Here is a 25,123-nt window from a genome sequence, read left to right on the forward strand (position 1 = left end):
GTTTGACAATTGTTTTATTTAAATAAAACAATTTATTTCTAATAAGATGCCAATTTATTTCAACAAAGTGCACATGTTTTTGCAAAAATGTTTAACTTCTCATCTTGAAAAATAAAAATACAATTACAAAATTACCTAACTAATTATATTCTCACTTTAAAACAAACTTTCAAGATTTCTTCAAAAATGTAATAAAAAATAAATAAAAAGATGGAATGTATAAAAAATATTTGGGTAAGACATTGTCTGTGTACTACATTCCAAAGATAATTACCATTGATTATGGTGTTCAGATAATAAGGAGTTGCTGTTAAAAGTACTGGAGTGGAAACCAGTACAGTAAACCACAGTTTAAAAGAGGATTTTTTTCTTTCTGAAATATATAAAATGGGTTTGCACTTGTTTATTCTAGAAAAAGTGGGTGTGAAAGGACAGCCTAGAAACCAAGTGTTTTCTTGTTAATTATACATATATATATATTTTTTTTTTTTTTATTACCTTCAACATGGTCTCTTGCTGCACATATCTTAACACTGATTAATTGCATCATATAGTCCAAACTACTCAATGGCATAGTATAAATAATATTTCTTACTAAAAGCTGATACTGAGACCACTAATTTTCTGCAAATGTCATTACCTTACTTGATATAAACACAAGTATTTGTAGATTAGATTGCCACATGCAACTGTCACATTTACTCTGTTGTATATAGCACATACCCAATGTATAGAACAAATCACAGTAACAACCAACTCATGTAACTTATCATGTACAAGACTAAGCAGTCAACTGAGTAAAATACACTGAATGAAAAATATCCTCAGAAGACCTGTTTTAATAATTATCATTGTAGAACACTGTATGAATATGTTTCAGAAGACCAGGTTAAATACACTACTGGCTGGTATGTTTAAGAATATGGTTTACCTAACAAAAATTGAAGATGCAAGTATTCCATACTAAGTTATAAACAGTTACAAGATAATTCAAACACTATACAGTAAACTTTTTTCTAACTGTAATATCTTAATTTATCCAAAGCTTTAGCATATGCAGTTATAATTAAAGTTACATCCAAAAGCAACAGAAACCTGTCAAAAACAATATTACATTTTTTAATCTTTAGTTCTCATATCAGCTATTAATATCACTCTATATAAATTTCAACTACAATTTTTTAGAGAAAAATCTAGTAGTAATACAAATTAAGATACCTTTATAACTCAGTACTTTGTTGGGATTCAAAAGACAGAATTAGGCTTAACATTTTTTTTTTTTTTTTAAGAGGCACCAATTGAACCATCACTGTTACTGTTACACAGTGTTTCTCATCGTAAGTTTTCTGCCACTAATTTCAACTTTAAGAACTGCTGGTTTGGTTGTACTAAGTAATATTTTATCAAAATATACTAAATTATTTCTTACTCATAACGTTTGAAAATAAAATGCTCTGAACAATCACACAGTAATAATTTACTCTCTTCCTGCTTTTAACAATTTACACCAGACGTCACTATATTCACAGAAACATTCTATCTGACAAAATCAAGTTTTAAATATAAACTTATATAATATTGACAATAATTAAAATTCTCTTGCTAATCTGTTTCACACCACTACTATGTCTATCATATCCCCATCGGCCTGATGAACCCTGGTATTGGTCGACATATAGTAGAAGTAGTGTGACTGACATATTCTCCTTTGATTTTACCTACGCGTTTTTAGAATTACACTAAAAACAAATAATACATACACTGACGCACAACACATGTACAGATCGTATAATAGTAACACAAGTCACTCTTCGGCAGCAACACGGTTCGAGGACTGCGACACAATTTTAGATGGTGATATAAAATCAACACTAGAAAAGTATACTAATACTAACCAACTTTTAGCAGGGGGAGATAAGATTGCTGGTTGTTTGTTTTTGGACTTCGCGCAAAGCTACACGAGGGCTATCTGCGCTAGCCGTCCCTAATTTTGCAGTGTAAGACTAGAGGAAAAGCAGCTAGTCATCACCACCCACTGCCAACTCTTGGACTACTCTTTTACCAAGGAATAGTGGGATTGACCGTCATTTATAACGACCTCACGGCTGAAAGGGCGAGCATGTTTGGTGCGACCTCAGATTACGAGTCGAACGCCTTAACCCACCTGGCCATGCCGGCCCGGGAGGATAAGAACAAAAAACATTCATATTGTGCAGTTTTGACATATTGAATAAATATCAAATAAATATTTCAATACATCAAATAAACCGTGAATGCTGATATATTGGCTGATTCATTCTCTATCTTGAAATCACTCTACACACTTTCCTCATATTTAAAATTCCCCGCTAGGGCAGTTGTAAATCTGCGGATTTACAACGCTAAAATCATGGGTTCGATTCCCCTCAGTGGATGGTGTAATGTAGATTTGATATAGGAAAAACATACACACTCATAGTCTACTTTATAATACATTTAAAAACTTTAGACATCACTTTCTTACGACTTTCTACATATTTTGCATTATCGAAATAATAAATCATTGCATTGATGGTTGGTTTAGAATTAAACGCAAGGCTAAACATTGGGAGATCTGTGCTCTGCCAACCACGGGTATCGAAAACTGGTTTTCAGTGGTGTTAGTCCGCAGACATACCGCTATGCCACTGGGAGCAAATTATAGCATTAAAAATACAGTTCACAATACTGCGCCTTCCTTGTTTGTGAAGTCTCCTAAATAAATTCTAATAAAAATATATAGGACATAAGTATAAATTATCTATTTACAAAAAAAAAGAAGCAGAGTTTTAGTCTATCATTTTATCATATATTTACATTTTTCTTTTACCTTTCGAACTTCAAAGTAAATGTATAAGATGGGATCTTGTTTCTTGTTGGTAATGGCCAACTTATCATTTGGGACTTATAGGGTAGGTTGTCGGGTAAAACCACCAGTGGCTCCAAACTTGGTGATATTCTTGAAGAAATCCTAATAGGAGGTTTGGGCTCCTCAGCAGACTGAATTTCCACAGACAAGTTTTCTGTTTGGTTTTTTTAGTTGCATATTTTCCCATTCTATAACCAGCATACTTCCAAAGACGATCACATCGAGTGACTTTTGGCTTGTATTGGATGTCGGTCTTGCTTCTGTAAATTACACAATTAATTCGTTTACTAACAGCGTAAATTCTCTTCCAACACCTACTTAACTTTGAAATTTATTATTTCTTGAAGTGAGGATTGTACAGCCAAACCATATAACCTCAATCAAATCTATTTTTATTAGCATTCATATCATAACAATTTTCTGTTTCATCACTAGCTGATTTAAGTATTTCTAGGATACAGTCATACATGTCATCAACATTGTTCATTAATTTTCTCTGTATTATCTGCCAAACTCTTCTGAGTGACTGTTCTTTGAATGAAAATACAGAGGAGTCAATAACCTTGTTTGTTCTCTCCTGAACATTAGTGACGATGGTGTATCATTAGTAGCTTCGTTTACTACTCTACAATAATTCATCAGTAACAATGGAAGGTCTTGATTGGATGTTTTCTGATGTTCATTCCCATATATGGCTAACTGATTTAATGGCATGTAGTTACTATTTCAACAACGCCATCAGAGCATGTACGAAAGGCTGCTGTCCTGGTCTTTTTAATTCCAAGGATTTGACACATTTCATAAACATGTTTCATTCAAAACTTCCTTTTGACCCAAATGAACCTCCGAGAAAAAAATTGACAAGTTTCTCCTTCCTATTTAGGATCAGCATATGTTTATTGCTACTTGATGAAATAAACCATGACAACTATATTTCATCTATTCCCATTGAAACTAGACCTAGCTTGACAACAGCAATTCTCTCCATTCATTCTTCAATACAATACTGTTGTCGCTGATTATGCTGTTTTACACCAGTTCTCCAAAGGTCCCCAACATCAAAACCAGCAGAAGTAATATCTTACTTGCTCCATTTTCTTCTTAACAATCAAGTTGATGGAAGATTATGGAAATGATAGGGTGCTTCAAAGTGTAAATAATGGAGAATTGTCAACTGTAATCGTTGTTTCTGTCTACTTGTATCGTAATTCCCATTTCAAACACAATAAGCCCTCTTATAAGCATAGGGAATTCCAATTGAGCCCAATACATCTTTCTTTTTTGGCTATATGATGTGACTGTTTGCCATAAAGATCGTTCTTCACTATTCTTGAACCACTGAATAATTGGTTTCAAACACGCGTCTTTTGCTTGAGCAGCTTCAATTTGGATATTGGACCACATCAGTTCTTCAGCATCACTGATGGATGTCACATTTTGGACGATACTTTGTTGTAATTGTTTTGCTCCCCTCTTTTTACAGTCTTTACACACTTCATTAACATATTATCTTCAGTGAAATGCATCAGTACTTCCATGCTTCCATACATGATGATGCACAAGAGTAAAATTGTACTTCTCGAGTTTTTGGAAACATCTTGTTGTCTGGCCTTTTTTATTACAAAAATATAACACATATTTCTAACCCTGTATGATCTGTCTAGACTGTAAAGTTTTGTTTGTATAACGACCAAAGTGACTCATAATTTGCACAACACTTAAATGCTCTTCTCAAGTTGTACTATACTCCTTTATGTAGCATTAGTTCTCTTGCTATAGCAGACAACTGCAAGTTATTGTATATTGAAATTATAAAAAACAAAACCACTTCCACTGCAAAATAACTGAAATCTTCATATCAAATAAGAGGTTACTCCAGAATTGGCCAGAGTAGTGGTCCATGATTTCTTCACTTTGTTAAATGCATGTTCACATTCATCTGCTCAACAAAAGTTACTTAGCTTTTCCAGTAATTTATGCCGAGGATGAGCCAAATCAGAAAAAGGTTTCACAAAATGATAGAAAGAGAGAAGTCCAAAAAAATTATCTTATCTCGTCCAGTTTTTCTTTGGCATTAGCCAATTCTTAATAACCAAAGTTTGACTAATCTTTACTCAATCTTCTGCTGAATATACATCGCAGGATTTGTTTCTTTGTAATTAAGCACATAGCTAGAGAATGGACTATTTGTACTCTGCACACCGTGGGTATCGAAACCCAGTTTCTAGCATTGTAAGTGCATAGACATACCAATGTGTCACTGGTAGTACATTTCAAGAAACTAATATATTGATGAAATCATTCACAGTTCTTGGTTTGGTTTATTTTGAAATTTGCGCAATGCTACACCAGAGCTATCCTTGTTGGCCGTCTCTAATTTAGTTTAGGAAAAACTAGAAAGAAGGCAGCTAGCTATTACTGCCCACCACCAACTCTTGGAATAGTATTTTACCAATGAATAGTGGAGTTGGGCATCATATTAAAACGTCCATATATCCTTATAACCTTATAACAATATATAATAAAAATTTACGTCATCGAATTTTTGCAGTACGCAGTCGTCTACTGTACTAAACTTATTTGATGTAATGATTTCATGTAATGAACACAAAAATCACACATTTACAAACAATGCAACTTATAAAACTATAGTATACCTATAACAAAAATAAAAACATCATAATTTCAAACCACGACTGAAAAATCAACAATATACCATTATTAATCCTTAAGCAATTTTCAGTAATGTGACTTTGTTTCATGCTGTTTGTACGTGTCGATATATATAAATATACACATATTTCTACACCTGGATAAACTATTTGAACTCGAAAATAACAGAATTTTCTTTAATTTTAAATTTATTTATTAAATAAATTTACTGGACTGCAGCTATCTATTCAAAGAAAATTTGATAGGGTTTTGGCTTCTATACTGTTACTGTAATAGTTTTTACTACCCTTTCACCCAACTATAAATTGTATAAGCTTATCTTATCACACTGGGTATGGTGCAGGACTTAGTAACTGCTAGTAGCCTGTGATGCAATTGTGAGGCTCTTCTCCATTTTATATAGCCTTATAGTAGCACCCTGGACAAATGCCAGCAACCTCAGAGTCCCCAGAACCATGGATGTGAGAAGACCATTAATGAAGCAGGATTTTGGTTTATCTTTTTTCTGGTAGGACCTTTGTTTAACCGAATAAACAGCAGTCATGCTCTGCTTAGTTTTGAGCACTACAACTGACAGAATCAGTGCCATTAGCTATGTACAGCCACTGGTCTAACAGGAGGTCACTTTGAAATAAAACCCAGTTTGTTTCGCCACCAATCATGATGCCCTAGCATTTTCTTGCACTTCAGAAGCTCAATCTGAGGGTATATCTACTGTTTCTGCACTTTAAGCACTGGCAAAGGCTAGAAATGAGAAGGAAGTCCTGCTGCAGTGCGTAGTCAATGGTTGGAGACAGGCTTTAGAAGCTGGGAGTCGTTAATCATCTGCACTTAAGCGGTTTGGGTGTGATAGCAGTAGATTTATGACAATGTTGTAATAATTCAAGATCTTGTTCAAGTGACCAAGCAGCCCTATTACGGGATAGCTCAGTCATCCCTAGAAAGTGATACCTGATAAAAGGAGGGGTAAACATAGACCATTCAATCTGAGCTGGCAGGGATACCAAATCCTGCAGACCTCATATTTTGTGGTCGAGTAAAACATATGAAAAGGAAGCTTAAATTTTCAACTCGAAAAGTCAGATTGCTGTTATGCCGAAAAAATAATTTCAGACTTGAACAACGTATTGCTGCAGCTGATGGAAATCTCTATAGATACGGTATCAATATTGCCGTGCTCCAAGATACATGGTTCAAAGTAACAGGGGAACTATACCTTCTTTTGGTCTGTCAGAGCGCTGCTGTTTGCTCATGATGTAGCATCTGTATCTACTTCGATAGATGGACTAAAGACCATTATAAATCACTTTTCCAAAGCATCTACTGCTTTCGAATTAATAATTATATAAAATGCATCAAAATCCTCCAATGACTATCACCTAACTCTCACTGTGTAGAGTTAACTGTTACTCTCCCTGGTGACAAGCTAAACATCATTAAACAATTTACTTATTTCAGCAGTAGATTTGCTAATGCTTAATGCAGAGCTTAATCACAGGATCCAAGTAGCACCTGCCTCCTTCAGGTGATTTAACAAGATAGTCTGTAGGCAACGGGACATACGACCAAAAACCATGTGCAAATTATATCAAACCGTGGTACTGATTTACCTACAATATTGAGTAGAAACTTACACACTTTGTCATTGTCATGCAGAGAGATATTCCAGCAAGCAATTCACACACCTTAGACTGATCCTTAATATATCTTAAGAAGACCGAATCACTGACAAGGAGTCTTAAAATGTGCTGATATGCCCAGTGATGAAGCTATGCTTCTTAAAAGACAATTATACTGGGCTGGTCATATCTCGTGTATACTAGAACATGACTTCCAAAGGTTCTAGTTCTACTTTATGGAGAACTTTCTGCCCAGTGACAAATAGGTGGGCAAAAGCTACGTGTCAAAAATATACCTATTACCAATTGGGAGACTCTGGCCAACAATCGCACCAAATGGAGCAAATACATCAAGGATGTTCGAAGGCTGTACACTGGAAGAGAATGTAGGTTTCATACGAGGCACACTTTACCGACAGTTTCTTGCACAGTTCAATCCGATTTTTATGGAATGTGCCAACAATTCTGGGCACTGATCATACAAACGTTGATTATTTATTCCTCTTTCTCTACGTCATCTTCAATTATCAGAGGACAACTGACGATGGCGACTTTATCTCAAGTTATCTTATTTAATTTCTGACTGAAAAATCTGTAGCTTTCAAATAGACATAATTTAACAAATAAATAATTTCACAAACGAAAAACACGCTCAGACAAACTATTTTAAAATCTCTTAAACCTAGAGGCCCGGCATGGCCAGGTGGTTAAGGCACTCGACTTGTAATCGATTTCCCGTCACACTAAACATGCTCGCTCTTTCAGTCGTGGGGGAGTTATCATGTGACTGCCAATCCAACTATTTATTGGTAAAAGAGTAACCCAAGAGATGGCGGTAGGTGGTGGTGATTAGCTGCCTTCTCTCTAGTCTTACACTGCGATATTAGGGACGGATAGCGCAGATAGCCCTCGTGTAGCTTTGCGCGAAATTTAAAACCTAGATATTTATTCTACGATGACTTATTAGCTTAATATTTGGTCTAATATACATATTAAAATTTTTATAGTTGTTTTTAAAGATGTGTTTCATTAGTAAATGATCATACCATTTACTGTCTCATCACACCATGGTCTCAACCAAGACTTGTACAAAGAATTAAGTGAAACGCTTAAAACCACGAAATTGACAATATATTCTCAAGGTGTGATAGGTTCTTGGTACTGGTTTGTTTTGAATTTCGCGCAAAGCTATACGAGGGCTATCTGCGCTATCCGTCCCTAATATAGCGGTGTAAAACTAAAGGGAAGGCAACTTCTCATCACCACCCATCGCTAACACCTGGGCTACTCTTTTACCAACGAATAGTAGAATTGACCGTCACATTAGAATACCCCCACGACTGAAGGGGTGGGAATGTTTGGTGCGATGAGGATTTGAACCCGCTAACCTTGGATTACAAGTCAAGTGCCTTAACCACCTGGTCATATCCTTTTAAATCCCTTTTTAAAAATCTACATCTTCGTTGTTTATTTTACGTAAAAAAATACAAAAAAATCTTTGCAGTTACGTAAAAATGAAAACACGACTTGTTAAAATAAATTAGACTAAAAAGGCCAGAAAATAACAAAATATCATTTTATAATATTTTCGAGTTAACACTGTTGGCATATAAAATTGACTTCAAGATTTACGACACAAAAATTTTAACAAGTGGCAAAAATATGAAAAGTGTTGGGAATTAAGTAAATCAAAGTTACTTTTTAAATCCATAATTTTGCACGTAAAAATGTATCATTTTAATATAAAGAACCACCTTCACACTCCAGATAATTACAAAAGAACTTTTATTTTAAACAACATTTCGCCTTTTTGGCTTCTTCAGGGCTGGTACATAAAACTGTTTGTTGTTTTTTAAACTTTATTATGAAATGTGTAAATTCATCCTGTAGGCACGACAAATTTTAAAAGACAACAGAAAGTATGTAATACGGATAACACGATTACATTGTTTAACATTTAGAAGCAATAAAATATTTTTTCACTTATCAGTCTCCTGCAGGCCCGGCATGGCCAGGTGTTGTTGTCTCGTAATCCGAGGGTAACGGGTTCGAATCCCCGTCACATCAAACATGTTCGCCCTTTCAGCCCTACTATTGTTGGTAAAAAGAGTAGCTCAAGAGTTAGCGGTGGGTGGTGATCACTAGCTGGCTTCCCTCTAGTCTTACACTGCTAAATTAGGGGCGGTTAGCACTGATAGCCCTAGTGTAGCTTTGCGCGAAATTCAAAACAAACCAAATCACTCAGTATCCTTTTCATATAATTTAGTATTTAGCAGTTTTACAAGTAACAGCGTTTAATTTCACACAAGTTGCAGATGTTTCATTTTTACACACTGTTGGTATGATACCTGTTAACCTTTTAAAAGTTTGTTGTCTAACACTGTAAAACAATTTTTTAGTATTTTGAACATGATAGAAAAGACTTCTATTACAATAATAATAATATATATATATAACATTATACATAAAACATTTAAAAGTTTTTGAGAATCTTCACCACTTTAAAAAGAGCAATGGTGTGATCTCCATGTCACCAGCAAATATTTGAAGATTATTGGAAGAACATCTGTTTACATCAGTAGCACGAAATACTAATGCCTGGTACTGCAGGTTTAGTGAGGCAAACCTGACAAGACTGAGTGTGACTTTGCAGAAAGATGATTTGCTGAGGTGGAAAGCAATATCAATAAAACAAGTGCAGTTTCAATACCAGGGTCAAACAGAGTTCCTGCCAAAGTCTATAAAAAGTGTGACGGGCTTAGAGAGTTTCTCTTGGGATTTTTAAAAGTTATCAGGGGCGACTGAAATCAAGCCAAAAGTATTCACATCCTAAAAGAAGAGCATCACTATTGAATGCAGAAGAAAAAATCATATTTAGTATCCTAGCTGAGAGAATTTCATCATCTGGCAAACAGCCTGATCAACACATCTGTGCAGAAGACTGGAATGCTGGGATTTTCAGGATGCCTAGAGCATACTAGTATAATTTGGCATACTATCCAAAAGCCATGAGAGTTGAAGAAAGAACTTGAGTTCTGTATGTTTTGATCTTGACAATGTTTACCAATCTAGCACAGATAGCCCTCGAGTAGCTTTGTGCAAAATTCAAAACAAACAAACAATAAAACTTTCCAATAACTCCATTTTCATCACCTATAAATATCCTAATTTTACTACTTCGTGTCAACTTACATAGAAGGTAACTCTTAATATCCGTTTATGTCTCAACTAATGTTTCTACAAACTAAAAATATATACGAAAAATATTCTTCCTCCGATATAGACATACCTAGCTCTAATAACAACTTGAATGAATTACAGTTTAACCTTTCTCCTGTGACTCTTGATTTTCTTAAACCACCCCTACCAGAGCATGCCCTGCTATGGAGAATATATTGGAAAACTTAACAATAATGATGAGAGGATTTAAAATGGCTTTACAAATTGTCATGTAAAATCTGATCTTTCAACAGTGGTTAATTAACAATGAGTAAAAAATGAATTATCACATATTTATAAAAGTGAGCGACAAGTGTAAAGGTTTTGTTTTTTAATTAATACATCCATCTATATAGAAAAGATTAAGATGCAACTTGATTATATGGTTAGCTATTAACTGCTTAACAAATATCGCACGAAAGAACAGGAAAAATATTACATTTTGAAGAACTTTAAAAGTAAAACTACTAACCTCATATGACTTGTTAAGTATATTAGACCATCTCTTTCTACTCTGGTTCCCCGACTTGTATGGATTACTCAAAGATTGTAAATCTGACAAACCTTTGAGACCCATATTCTCCATATGCAACTCTCCGTTAGCATCTGTATATTGGATACCAGAAAAGTTACTTTACCTTCTCTTTGACAAAAGCCCCTCAGTGGCACAGCGACATGTCTGTTGACTTACAACGCTAGAAACTGGTTTTCGATACCTGTAGTGGGCAGAGCACTGATAATCCATTGTGTAGCTTTGTGTTTAATTACAAACAGCTACCTGAACAAAATATATTTACATTATTGCGTTTGGAAACTAAGCAATGTGACACACGAAGTGTGCAAAACATACAACACGCTCAAGAAGCATGCAATTTCGAGGGTAGTCAGGGAGCATTCCTGGTGAAAAGATTGTCATCCAATAGTCTAATTGGCCTTATTTAATTTTACAGCCCTACTTGTGCTAAATAGCAGGAATAACTTTCTCAATAGGCTATGCAAAGATTATTTACAGGTAAGTTCACACGGTGTCCTATTTACTCTTGATGTTGTCTCTATGTATCCTTCTATTCCCACAGAAAAAAAGAAGTGTAACTATCAATGAAACCTCTACAGAACTCATTGAAAATTCTTTCAGATTTATTTTCAACAAACGTTAACTCAAATTCTATTTAGCTGTCTGTAAAGAAACCAAAGATGGTTTTTGTTTTGGTCTTTATCTTTATGTATTTCTTTGAATCATCAACTTTACTCATTGGAATTTTGAAACTAATCTTGAATAAGCTAGTTGACACATATTGATGACATTTTTGGTATATGGAATCATAAACTCCTATCTCTTTTGGAATTCGTTAAATTTCTTAATAACCAACAAAAACGGCCTGGCATGGCCTAGCGCGTTAAGGCGTGCGCTTCGTAATCTGAGGGTCGCGGATTCGCGCCCGAGTCGCGCCAAACATGCTCGCCCTCCCAGCCGTGGGGGCGTTATAATGTGACGGTCAATCCCACTATTCGTTGGTAAAATAGTAGCCCAAGAGTTGGCGGTGGGTGGTGATGACTAGCTGCCTTCTCTCTAGTCTTACACTGTTAAATTAGGGACAGCTAGCACAGATAGCCCTCGAATAGCTTTGTGCGAAATTCCAAAAAACAAACAAACCAACAAACACCCTGACACCAAGTTCACATTTATCCTTACACCAATTTGAGTGGGATTTCGGAAGTACAAGTAATTTTTTTTATATTTATTTTTTTTTACAAAATGTTGGCTTCATAGTGAGAAGAATACCCGAAAGACGAAAAATTGTTGCTGTTATGTTAAAAATCCCGTTGTTTTCCTGTAATATATATCAATTTGAGGATGTTTTCGAAAGTGCAGGTAATTTGTTTCAGATTTTTTTCCCACAATAAATTGCTTTTGTTAGAACTAATGGATACGATGCCATCTGGTGGGTATAAGTTCCGGTTGTTACGTGTTTTTTTCTTCTTACAATAAATCTATATTTATTTTTGTGTGTGTGTGATTATGAGACTATAAAAGATATAATATTAATGTTATTTTATATCCCCCATTTTTCCTTCCACGTTCATAATAATTTTGAATAAGGGAGCTGGAAAGTTGAACTGGTAACCAATTCAATCTCTTTGATTAAAATAATTGATTTTCTTATATGTTTTACGGTAGAAAGTTAAAACGTCTGAATACTGACACAGTGTACTAATACTGCTTCTGGTGCCAGTAGTACTATGTGTAGGGTTATATTAAGCTATAGTATAGATGATAATGCAATACATAATGTATAAATAAGAGTAAGAAAACAAGGTAACAGTTTTTTTTATGGATAAGGTCAATAGACAAGGTTACGTAAAATAACACATTTTTCTTGTATTTGTAAATATTTACTAAATAGATTTATGATTAAATATATGATGGCTGTACCTTTGGACTATTGTTGGTTTATTGCATGTAATACGTATTAATTCTTTGATAGATTGTATTGGCATAGCTATTATTATTGATATTAGTTTCATTTAGTGTTGCATCTGCTATTAGGAATTAAAGAAAGACCGAAACTGTATAATTTGAGATCGAAAGTGTTTAAAAATGCTGAGTTTAGTATGTCAGTAATAACAACTTGCAAATTATAATATATAATATACAACTTATAAATTACAACTTACTGTAACTTATAACTTAATCTGAGAAAAGTTTGTTGTATTTGCACCTATGTTACTGTACTTTACTGATGTGCTTTTTATTATTCTTGGTCATCATGATGTGGTTTTGTATGTACCTGTATAATAATATCAGTAAATAGCTTTTTGTTTTGTTCTCATGATTTATAAATTCATTAAACTAGCACTTTATGTTGATGATTATTAAAGAAAAATAACATTTTTTATTCTCGATTATTCATACAATTCTACAATAAAAAAGTACCTTAAGCACCATGAAAACTGAATACAAAGAGATAATTTATCATATCATATAAGGATATATAATTCTATTTAGATGCGCATCAAGTTGACTGAGTTTAAGACCTAGTTTCCCATATGAGATAATATAGGTGATATGGCTGTTGCTAGATCTGCAGTTATTTCAGTAAAATAATTTGCCATAGGCTGTTGCCTAGACTTGAATGATTAGTTGGGTTTTCTAACTGATTAATCAACATCTCTATTTCTCTGTTAGTACAAAGTTTCTCAAACCGTGGAATGTATAAACAAGAAACAACAACAACAAAAGGTTGGTGACAGTTGTTTCTTACTGATCAGGAGTTCAATAAGAAAGTTTTATAATTTTGGTAACTTAATTGTTCAAATGATAAAAAGTAGTAATTACCAGAATACACTAATCTTGAATACTTCTGACCAATTAATTCAATTTTAAATGCTTATTGTCTGTAATTGATTAAATCTCCCAACTCTGTTGCAGACATATATTTCAGTTATCCATTATGCTTGCATATCTTTCCTAAAGTCATAGGGAGTTCTCAGATGTGAGTACCAGCTTATGTTTTAAGCCATATCATTGATTTTTAACCAAAAAAGTGTTGTTGAAATCTAAGAAAGGGTTACTAGAATGGTGCCCGAGATGTAGGGATCGTCATACGAGGAGAGGCTGAAATCTCTCAAATTATTTACTCTTGAAAAAAGAAGTTTTAGGAGATCTGATTGAGATGATTAAGATGCTGTTGGGATTAATAATGTTGATACATCATGTTTAACTCTGAAAATAGTAGGACTAGGGAACAAATATAAATTTTGGTAGAGTGGTTGGCCTTTGGATACTGAATAGACAGTAAATGTAAGTGAATTTAAGAAAACAAACTTGATATGTGAATGGTACAGACTGGTTTTAAGTTTTTTATTGAATTCTTTTAATTTAGTTTAGGGGATAGAAAATCAGAGATGGAAAACCTAGTACCATGTTGTCCCAAAACATTAAGTTAGTGATACATCTCCAACATTGTTGGTTTAAAGCAACATTTTTTCAGTGCAAAAGTGTAGCTAATTTATTGCACTCTTTGTCAATAGATATAATTTTTAAAAACCTCTATTTGAGGTAATTTATATTTGAAATAAACATAATGTAACTATAGATGGCTTTTATTTAACAGATTTTTAGGATCAGAGAGAACTCTATCTGAACTTAGGTGCATGTAAAGTTTAGGCAAGTTTGAAGTACACAAATATCTATTTCATAGATCATTTTACTTTATTACTACTCATTTATTTCAAAATGCTATGTAGAAAAAATGTAACAACAGATTTAATATAAAATTACAAGAAAGCTACCAGCTTATTAATTAGTTTGATTAACATTGGAATAACATGAATTTTGAGACTCATATTTATAAAAGACTCAGTGAACCAAGTTCTAATTCTTGATCTGTTTTTGTATAGTTTAACAGCAAACTTTGACAAGAAATACAGAGGTAACACTGACATAACCATGGAAGTGTTAAAGGAGAAGGTGGTTCCTTTTTCTGATGATGAACAGGATAATTTGTTGAGTATGAAATTGGCAAAAAGTGAAACAACTTTTATGTTACCTAATAGTAAGTGCAAATCCCTGAAGTTCATGGTTCATGTTCTTACTGAGGTTGTTTTTATTATAATTGTATAAATATTGCCTTTTTATTTAATTATATGCTAAAATTGTTCACAATGATTGGAAAATGAATATTTTTTTAATAAGAAGAAATTTAATTTTCTGATCAATGAATTTTATTTTATTTTTACTGTCAATTGTTAACAAAACTTAACCCTACTTTTTGTATACAGGTGGTACTACTACAAAATAGTATTTAATTAAATAATGCATTTTATAACACAGAATAATGATATTAAAAAAACCTACAATGTCCTGTAACTATCACAATTTTTTAGGCTTTTTAACTATGTGATAAAGACCAGTAAAAATTCAGTTAATCTCCTCAGTGTGTTTCCTGTGGGAATGAAGTTAGAACTGGAATTGAGAAAGACAATTATGTGCAGAAAAAAATGTAATATAATACATTATTTGATGGATTGAAACCTTTGGCTTTCTCTTGGTTATAAATAATATAGTATTAAACTTCAGAGAGAATTATTGGCAACTTGTGAAAGCGAGGATGTAGCAAGTGGGTCTGCCTTTGTAGTTTGTGACTCTTAACAAATAACATTGAAAGCTATAAACATTATGCATTGCCCAAGTAATAACTAGGCCCAGCATTTCCAGGTGGGTTAAAGCACTCAACTCGTAATCTGAGGGTTGTGGGTTTGAATCCCTGTCACACCAAACATGCTCGCCCTTTCAACCAAGAGGACATTATAATCTGACAGTCAATCCCACTATTCATTGGTAAAAGAGTAGCTCAAGAGTTGGTGATGACTAGCTGTATTCTCTCTAGTCTTACACTGCTATATTAGGAATAGCTAGCACAGATAGCCCTGGTGTAGCTTTGCACAAAATTAAAAAAAAAAAAAGTAATAACTATATTATAATGTACATTTTAAATTAAATACCCTACTTCTTGGAGGGGTGATAAATACATTTGAGAAGAAGGAAGACCTCGAGAGTAAATTATTACAATGTTCATATTAGGATTTTTTCCTCATAATATTAAGAGCTTAAAACTTGTGTAATATTAATATTTGATTTTTTAACTATATTTTGATGGAAAATGTATTTGTATATCTTGATAATAAATCGGTTTAATTAACTTTTGAAAGTACTTATAAAAATTGTTGCTTGTGCATGTAAACCTGCTTGTTGCAAAAGGGTTAAGAAAAGTTCATTCTTTTGTTGGTACTGTTTCATTCAGTTATATTTTTTATCAGGAATTAACAGAATTTTTGTACATATTATTGTAAACTTACACTGTCACTCATGTAGTTTCACTTTTATTTTCTTGATTATGTGAGAGATAAACACTGAAGTGTCAGCATTTCAGTTAGATGCTTGTTTTTAATTATATTAAATTTGAATTTTGGGTCATGTATCCCATTTCCTGTGATAGAACTTCTTTAAAAATAATGTTTCCTATTTCTTTAACCTTCTTGCTATGGTCATGTCATTTTATTTCTTGACTTGCATTCAAAATTTTATTGAACTACTACTTTATGAATTTATGTCAATAGTTTGGAATTGAATTATAGATTATAATTCAAGCTTTAATATTATATGTGTTGTTTTCTTAATTTAAAAGTAAATATTAAAAGAACACATCTATGACGTAGATTTTATTGTGTCACATGATATTATAGTAATTCTATAATTTTGTACAGATAAGGAACTCATATTACTAATATTAAGAAGCTAGAATGTAAAATAAGAACCTCATATCTTTTTATTTTGCTGAGATATAGCTTATGTACTGAATCAAATATGATGGATCCGTTCAACTCTTTTTCCTTTCGTGAAATGGCTCCTTGTATACTCTTGCCACAGTATATGACATGTGAGTAACTGTTCAATAGCTTAGAATGTCCCAAGTGTGGTTTTCTGAGCCATTTTAATCTTTGAAAAGGTTATCACATTCTTTTGATCTGAGATTTCAATGAGTTGTGGTTTTAGTCTACTTGAAGTTTCATATTTTTTTAAATCTAAATACATCTTAGTTACTAAGATTAATAAATTATACTGGAATTCTAAGATATCAGTGTAGTTATTTATGATTTTTTGGTTTTCAACTATGCAAATAAAACTTAAAGTTTTGTTTGATATTCTCCATGTGTGAAATTTTTAAAGGCTTAGTAACCGAATACAAAGATCATAGCAAGAAAATATAATATTTTGCTTTACTTCTTGATTTGTTCTTTTATATATTAAGAAAATGAGTTTTATGATTTATTTCTATATCATATTAATCTGTATACACATATGTATAATAATTGAAATGCGACTTTGTTACAAAATACTAGTCCAGTGAAATACAGCCAAAACAGGGAAAACTAAAGGTCAGTTTTATATTACTGGATACGTACCATGAGTGTACATGCATTGCATCATTGTGAGTTATGTAATGTTAGCTAGGTATGACTGGGAGGTCAGTATAGTAAAAATAATAATTATATGTGTAAATGTATAGTGCTATGAGATTTAATCTACTTAGAATAAACATTTGTGTTTTTGTGTTTGTAATATGTTATCATTCTAGTATGAAAAAAGCATAATTTATATCTATTTTCTAATTTTTTTATGATGATTGTGAGGTTTCTCAAGTGACAGACCCCACATAGTTAGAGTTTAGAAAATAACACAAAATTAAAGTCTCACTGATAACAAGCATTGGAAATGTATATAGGAGGTTCAAGAAATTACATAAATGATATTTGAGATTTTTGGGACAAAGAATAGTTTTTTAATTATAGCACAAAGTTACTTTGCTCTCAGACCAGTAATGAAACAGATTTCATTTTTACAAACAAATCTTTGGTAAAAATATTTCATTAAAAAAATCTGATTAATTGTATACAAAATACTTGTAATTTTTTCTAAAAGTCTGCTAGATTTTATGAAGGTACACATACTGTATCAAATATTATAGTGCAAATACTTAATGTGTGCAACTGTGTAAACAAACTCGTATATTATATAGAGCCCATAGCAAATGGGTTAACTTGGCACATGAGTTGTTAACTGCTCTTTACTGTCATTATTAGATTAAAGATCTAGTCAAATGTACCATTGACCTACTAGGCTAATTTTTATTTTTAAAAAAAGAAAAAACTGTATATCTGTCATATTGATTAAAACTTTTATATTTACACCATTACCCCAGGTTCTGATATTTCTCAGCAGGAGTTATCCAATACTCTATTTGTGACTGGAACTACAGTGATGGTCAGTAATATTACCACAGTTATGCACCAGGTGACTGGTTCCATTCTGATCCCAGATCCAGGTTTTCCAACTTCCCATTTATTTTTATTTTTGCCCTGTTTTCATTGAGTTTCACCAAGGTTATTTCCATGTTTGTTTTTCCTTCTGTTTTTGTCTTGTTGTCAAAGATAATGTAATCTTTCATCATTCCTGTTTGAATTATGCAGGTATGTGTTTTTCATTTTCTCTTTACATAGTTGTGTTTTGCTGCTCAGCCATATGGCAACTTTACTTCAAGACCAGGTTTTTGGAAATGTTCATTACATTTTGGTTCTGCTAAGGCTGCTAATCAGCAGTATTCTCTGATTATTTTCCTGATTTTTTTTTTTTTTCAATTCAGATAGTCCTAACATATTTCTTGTTATTGCAAGTTTTTTTGGGTTGCCCTTTCTCTTCCTCTTCATCTTTTCAAAGTCCCCCTCCCTTTTGTCAGGTTGAACATCACTTTTCTTTGTCTGCTTTGCTGACAATCAGGTTTTTCTTAGTTTTTGGTTCTCTTTAGATCAGATATGGTTCTATACATCTTCAGTCAGTTTGCAAGTGCTCTTACATGGCAGATTTATTTACTGAATCTCCACTTCTTTTATTACATGGACAGCTGACTTTTTTATATTAATATACAGAAGCTTCCATGGATGTGTCTTGTCTTATTATTTGGGAGTTGTTTTATTTGAGATGTTTAGTTCCAGTCTGTCTTGATCCCTACTCAACATCCCATTCACTTGGGAGTCTTTTTTAACTTGTTGGCAGAATACACTCAGACATCTTTGAAACATGAAGTTTCTCATGATTGAAGTTCTCATGTTTTCCCTGAAGGTTCTGTCTCTCTCTGTAGATCTGACTTTGCTCAGTTTACTTGTTTCTCTCAGATGTACTCCTTTACTATAATTTAGCAGATTACTGGAATATCTCTAGAGCTTCTTTCATTTGCCTTTTATCTCTCTATCCTTGTGGCTTGATCAGCCCAATATTACTCTGGCTATTCATTTTTCCACACTTTCCCAAGAACTGTCTCTTCATTCCTAGTTTTTTTCTTTTTGGGTGAATGGAGGACTTTGTACACCTATAATCATTCTGGCATTTAGGCTACAGGGAAGCAGTCTGTGTATCAATGTTCCCAAACTGGGCTAATGAGCTTGTTATGGTCTTCAGGCTCATCTATCTAGTCATTGTTTGATGATTCATTCAGATAATTCTACTGACTTGTCTTACATTAACAGCAAGACCCCTTGCCTTCTTGTATTGGATTTTCTTTTTTAGGTCTGTAAGCACCAGATTCAGCTATTTATTACCTATGTACCTCTGGAACTTACATATGGCTCCTTTTCTTTAGCTGTATGTTTTTTAAAATATTCCAGAGACTTTACAATCTCATGTTGGATCAATAAGATATCAATAACCCTGTAATCTTTGTTTGAACATTTGTTTCATTCAGAGCTGAGAGAAGCCCCTTTACTGTTTCCCGTCCTTTTTCTTCTCAGCTCTTATTAAATCTTACCTTTCGGGGTTCGTCCTCTCATTGTATTATTTAACACAGATGAACATTTCACCAACAATATCAGTAACTATCAGGCTGGTTCCATTCCAATGTGGACTTGATTGACAGATTTAGATCCTCCATGGTGAATTTTTGCTACAGATCTGTGGCTTACTCAGGTTTTAGCTGAAGGACATGTCCTTTTCTTACCTTACCCTCATTGTTGACTCAAATACTTGTATCCTCCCCAATGTCTCAGTGTCCCACTACAAGCATGAGACATTACAAAATCTTCTCTTCCAACAAGCTATCAAATCTGTAACTCATCCTTCTTTGTATTTTCCTTTCAGGCTGTTTGTGGTACCCAAGAAAGCCAGGGACTTGTAGCCTGTGATTGATCTGTCTCTGCAATCAATTTTTGATTCTGTCTCAATTTACCATCGAGTCATTTTTCACACTTTGGGGGACTTTTTATCCACATTTATGGATAACAAAGGCAGATATTACAAATGATTTATGTGCATATTCCAAATCTTGCATATTAACGTGCTGTCTTTGATTTGTTTCTCACAGAGCAGTTAATCAAATTTGTACCCTGCCTTTTGAGCTGGATTCAGCCTCATGTTTTTTGTCAATTGGTCAAGGCTTTTGTCCGACATGTGAACAGTAAGAGGTTATGCCTGCACTATTGCATGGAGAACTGGCTTTCATTAGCTTATTCCAAATGGAAGTTCACCCATCACACTCATCTGCTGCTCTTGGAGGTAGCTGCATGAGCTGATTTATCAAGTTCGAGAAATATTACTTACCTGCTATCCTGTTCACTTGGGTGTCTTCTTTTCCACACACATCTCGGTTGGCTCCAACCTTTTGTTCTTTGATGGAACTTTAAGTTCTCCATGCCCTTACTGCTCTTTCTCTTACAGTTCGTGAGGCCCTATCACTTTTGGAGACGTGATCTGCTATAGAACCCCTTATTTCACTGAAGCAAGTACATATGTACAGCTTCATTCTGTAGCATATATCCTCTATTTGTGGCTTTTCTCCTTCTCCTTCTGCCCTAATCAAGTGGTTTTAGTTTTTATCCTATTGGGTGATACTAGGTTCTCTTTCTTTCTGTAATTTGTTCCAGGTGTCTTGTCATCAGATTAGGCACCTTACCTTTTACTTAGTGTTACACCTGCATTGTCTTTTGGAGAAATTTCTTCAATCAGGCACGTAGACTAAACCATATATCTTCCTCTCTTACTATCTGCATTGGAATGCTGTTTCTTCATCATTAGGTTATTGTCTTCTACCTTTGACCATTCTTTAGACGTCAATGGGATTGTGACTGGTTAAGTTATTTAAGTTATCGTTTGCATATATATATATATGTATGTATGTGTGTGTGTATATATAGAGTCCCTTTTTGACTCTAATGATCATGCTCAGTAGTGAGTGGTGCCTGGTCAGTTATCTTTCAACTAGTCAAATCTGCACTGTCAGGCCATGATGACCTAATATTTATGAATTTCATGGCCACTAAATTTTCATTGTTGAGATGAGGTGTTACACATGATCCCTTGTAAGATTTTTCCTGCAATATCAATTTGCTTCATTAACTCTCTGAATGTAGGCTCAGTCAGTTTTGCCAACCACATAACTTTGTACTTGCATAAAGTCTTTATAGATTTGATGCAACTAACTTTCAGTATCATATGTGTGTCTTCATAAAGTCTTTATAGATTTGATGCAACTAACGTTTCGACCTTTTCAGTCAGGTTCACAAAGTCTATGTGTGTTTTCTCTTCATTCTCAACAAGTGGGTTTCTTGTCATCACTGATTACTAAAGTAAATATGTATTTTTCACATTCAAAAATCATTTTTGTTAAGTATTTTAAATAAATTAAAAAAAAAGATTTGTCTGTGAATATATCTGGTATTTGTTGTGAATAGTCCACGTACAAAGAGATTTTAATGGTAAAATTAATTTTTTTTCATCTTGAAAAGCTCATATTTGATTTGTATAATCTCTTAAAACCTCTAATATACATTTCAAATGTTTGTTTTTAGTAATACTTTGTATTTTACTTATTATTTTCTCTACCCTAACTCTACACAACACTGGTCAATTTTAATAACTTTGTAACTACCAAAAACATTCAAATAAGTCTATATTACAATTTTCCCTGTCTAGAATTACTTCAGATTTTAACATAAAACCACATTGATTTATCCTAAGTAGCTTTAAACTTGCAACAGTCTACATCTATTTGCACTTAAATTTTATTGTCCTTTTGACTGCCCCTTGAATCATGTTTAACAACTATTTGTGACATTTGTATATTGTAAATCAGTTGGAGAATGTGGAGGTCATGTTACACTATTGAATTAATTTACCCATGAGTTGCTTGCGTGCATGCCTTGTCTGACATTTTTGTTACATTAATTATTTTACCTAGTCTAATCTTAACTAACCTAAAGAGATCCCTGTGTTTACATTTCATCTACTTTTATAATAATAAGTAAAGAATAAACATGAGAAACAAGAAATAAAGTACAAACTTGAATCTTTCTTTTTCTTGCTGTCGTCTGTTGATGATACTTAATCCAAAGTTTTTTTGTACTAGTGATAGTAATGCACTAAATAAATTTTTATTTAATTAAATAATATATCAAATAACATAAACTAATAACATACAAAAAGTAGACAATTTTTCTGGCTTTGTAATTATACAACAAGAGCCATTACAAATTCATTCAAGCTGAGGGTTATTTTTCCCTTTGGAATGAAGCTTGTAATAACAATAAAATTGGCACTTGTGAAAGACAGAGCTTTCAATGAAACTTCATTTCTGTTTTCTCAGAGTAAATGTATGTTTATAATATTAAGTCATCTGCTATGTTACAACTTTAGACATGTTTTTCAACTAAAATCTGCTGACTGCTCACACGTCATTGATTTGTCATTACATTATATGAATTTTTATTTTGAATTTAGAAATGCACAAATCGTATTCAGACTTGTTACAAGGATGTACATATTATTTGTTCTTCTAGCAACAGAAGTTAATTTATTAGAAGAAAGATCTTGTACCATTTCTCAGTTTCGTATAGAAGTAAAAAACTGTGACATACATCCAGAGAAGACTGAGGTAATTTTTAGATCAAACACTTTAAGTTGTAGTATTAAAATAATTAGGTGTTTTACACCTTTTGTTGTTTTATAGATGTTTTACTTTAAAATTGTTAATATCTGCTTGTTATTAAAATGCTTTACAGCATTACTTAGTTATTTTCTTATATATGTTTGTTATTTTACTACAAACAGCTTATGGATCTCAACATTTAAGGAATGTAGTAGAACATACCATTACATTAAATGTTTCATGAAGTAACATTAGAAGTTCATACTTATGGTTGGACTACATTTTCTTTAAAGTACATTATCATTTATTTTCCTTTATCCATTGAAACAGGGCTACCTAACAGGTGACCTGCAGCCAGATTTCATCCAACCTTATGCATTGGAGATGTTATCTTATTTAGAATGAATGTTCCAATACAGTATCTTACCTTCCCTCACATAATATATTTTCTCATTCAATGCTATCCTTTATGTGCACACACTTTTTTTTTATGCTTATCACTAGCATTGAAACTCTCTTCTACCCCATCTTCAATGTGATTTTAGTGTGTCTTCTCATGCAAGTAAACATGACAACCATCCACCAATAACAGCTTGACATATATTAATCCTTACTTCTTGTTTAGACATCGAGAGATTTTGCTCTTTTCTTTTTTCCACATTTTGAAATTTGTACACATTTTAATTGCAACTTGAATTAGAGTAAACTTAAATGCTGTGTTTTGTTCTTCCTCTTTACTGTTTGTTAATTTGGTGGATTGATTTCAGTTATGCCATGAATTCGGAAATTTGTGTCACAACTGCTACTAGCTTGCTAGACTACTGCTATTTTGAATGTAATTTCTTAGGTTTCAGGCTCTACACATTTGGCTGAGAAAGACATGCAAAAGAACCAGCTTCTTCAAAGCTTGAACAAGATCTACCTTTTCCAGAAGAACATGATCTTAGGAATGACATATTTATGAAGTTTTTAGTGACATTCCTTAGTCTTTGAAATTATGAATGGTGTTTGCACAACAATATTCTACCATTTATTCTTTTGGTTCCAGGTTGTCTCAGACTTCACCTGTCACTGTTTCCAGATCCATACCTTTTCAGCTTTTACCTGTTCCCCTATGGCAGGAGTTCATTTTTGATCCTTGAGTTCTTCAGGCACTATCCAAAGGACTTAATTCAATTCCTTTTTTAGCCTCCATTTTCACCAGTTCCTGTGTCCTTTACCCTTCCTTGGGATCCTACAATGTTACTACAAAATGGTCCAGACTCTTCTACTCCAGGGTGCTGTGGAAGCAGTCACTCGTACCTCTTCAGGTTGTATGCCATACACAAAAAGACTAGAGACTAGCATTCAGTGATGGATTGGTCTCAGCTCAACCATTTCATAGACCTTCCTTATTTTACCATGAAATCTTTTCTACTCTGTCGTGGGTATTTAGTCCAGTTCTGTGGATGACTGAGACAGCTGTCTCACATCTTTACTTCCACATCCCCATTGACATACAGCCCAGACAGTATCATTGATTCATTCACAAGAATCAGATTTACCAATTTCAAGCATTACCCTTCATACTGGCCATGACACTTTATTTACTTTTTTAGTTTTCAGGGCTTTGGCATGACTGCTCCTTGCACAGGACTTGCACTTCCATCATTGTATGGGTGACTGGCTCCATCAGAACCTGTAACACAAGAATACACACACTTGCTTCTGAGTGTAGCAGCTTGTGTTGGTTGGATCATCAGAGTGAAAAAGTTCTTCCTAGTACCTACTCCAATATCTAGTCTACATCTACATCAGTTGGGCCCCACCTTCTTCCCTTTATATGTGATAGATGGAGCTTTTAGTCACCAAGGCTCTTACCTCAAATACTGTCTGTGAGATTCTTCCACTTTTGGTGACATTTCGCAACCAATAGGACCTTGCCAGGCATTCCTTTGATTCCATTATCTAGCTCTCATGTTTCTTCCTTGATGAGTTATCATGGTGGTTATACAGAGACACCACCATGGCAGGTGGTGTTCTTCCACATCTTCACCCCATGTTTTACTTGTTCACGGATGCTTCAGTTGAGGGTGAGTTTGAAATATCAGAAGGTATTTTGGTCACTGGTCTGAGATTGAGGCTACTTTACATATCAACCTTTTAGAACAACTATCCATTTGTTGAAATTTGCATCATTTTCTTCCCTCACTTTGGGGCAGATTAGTCCCCGGTCCAGTCAGACAAGTTGATAGTTGTCTCATACATCAGTT

General features: G+C 33.6%; 1 protein-coding gene and 1 pseudogene across 2 annotated transcripts in view; one reads left to right on the plus strand and one right to left on the minus strand.

The window, feature by feature from the left end:
* LOC143224036 (uncharacterized) overlaps positions 1–1,646 on the minus strand; it is a 46,069-nt gene extending 44,423 nt beyond the window's left edge. The window contains exon 1 of the mRNA XM_076452499.1: positions 1,219–1,646. The gene's annotated coding sequence lies outside the window, so the exon portion shown is untranslated. The remainder of the gene's footprint in view (positions 1–1,218) is intronic.
* A 10,714-nt stretch (positions 1,647–12,360) lies between these two features.
* Positions 12,361–25,123, plus strand: part of LOC143223666 (uncharacterized) — a 34,101-nt pseudogene continuing 21,338 nt past the window's right edge. Inside the window, exons 1-4 of the transcript XR_013012996.1 lie at positions 12,361–12,519; positions 13,586–13,639; positions 14,800–14,954; positions 22,783–22,877. The product of XR_013012996.1 is annotated as an uncharacterized LOC143223666 (transcript). The remainder of the gene's footprint in view (positions 12,520–13,585; positions 13,640–14,799; positions 14,955–22,782; positions 22,878–25,123) is intronic.

The sequence above is a fragment of the Tachypleus tridentatus genome, chromosome 8, assembly GCF_004210375.1.
Source record: "Tachypleus tridentatus isolate NWPU-2018 chromosome 8, ASM421037v1, whole genome shotgun sequence".
NCBI classification, from domain to species: domain Eukaryota; kingdom Metazoa; phylum Arthropoda; class Merostomata; order Xiphosura; family Limulidae; genus Tachypleus; species Tachypleus tridentatus.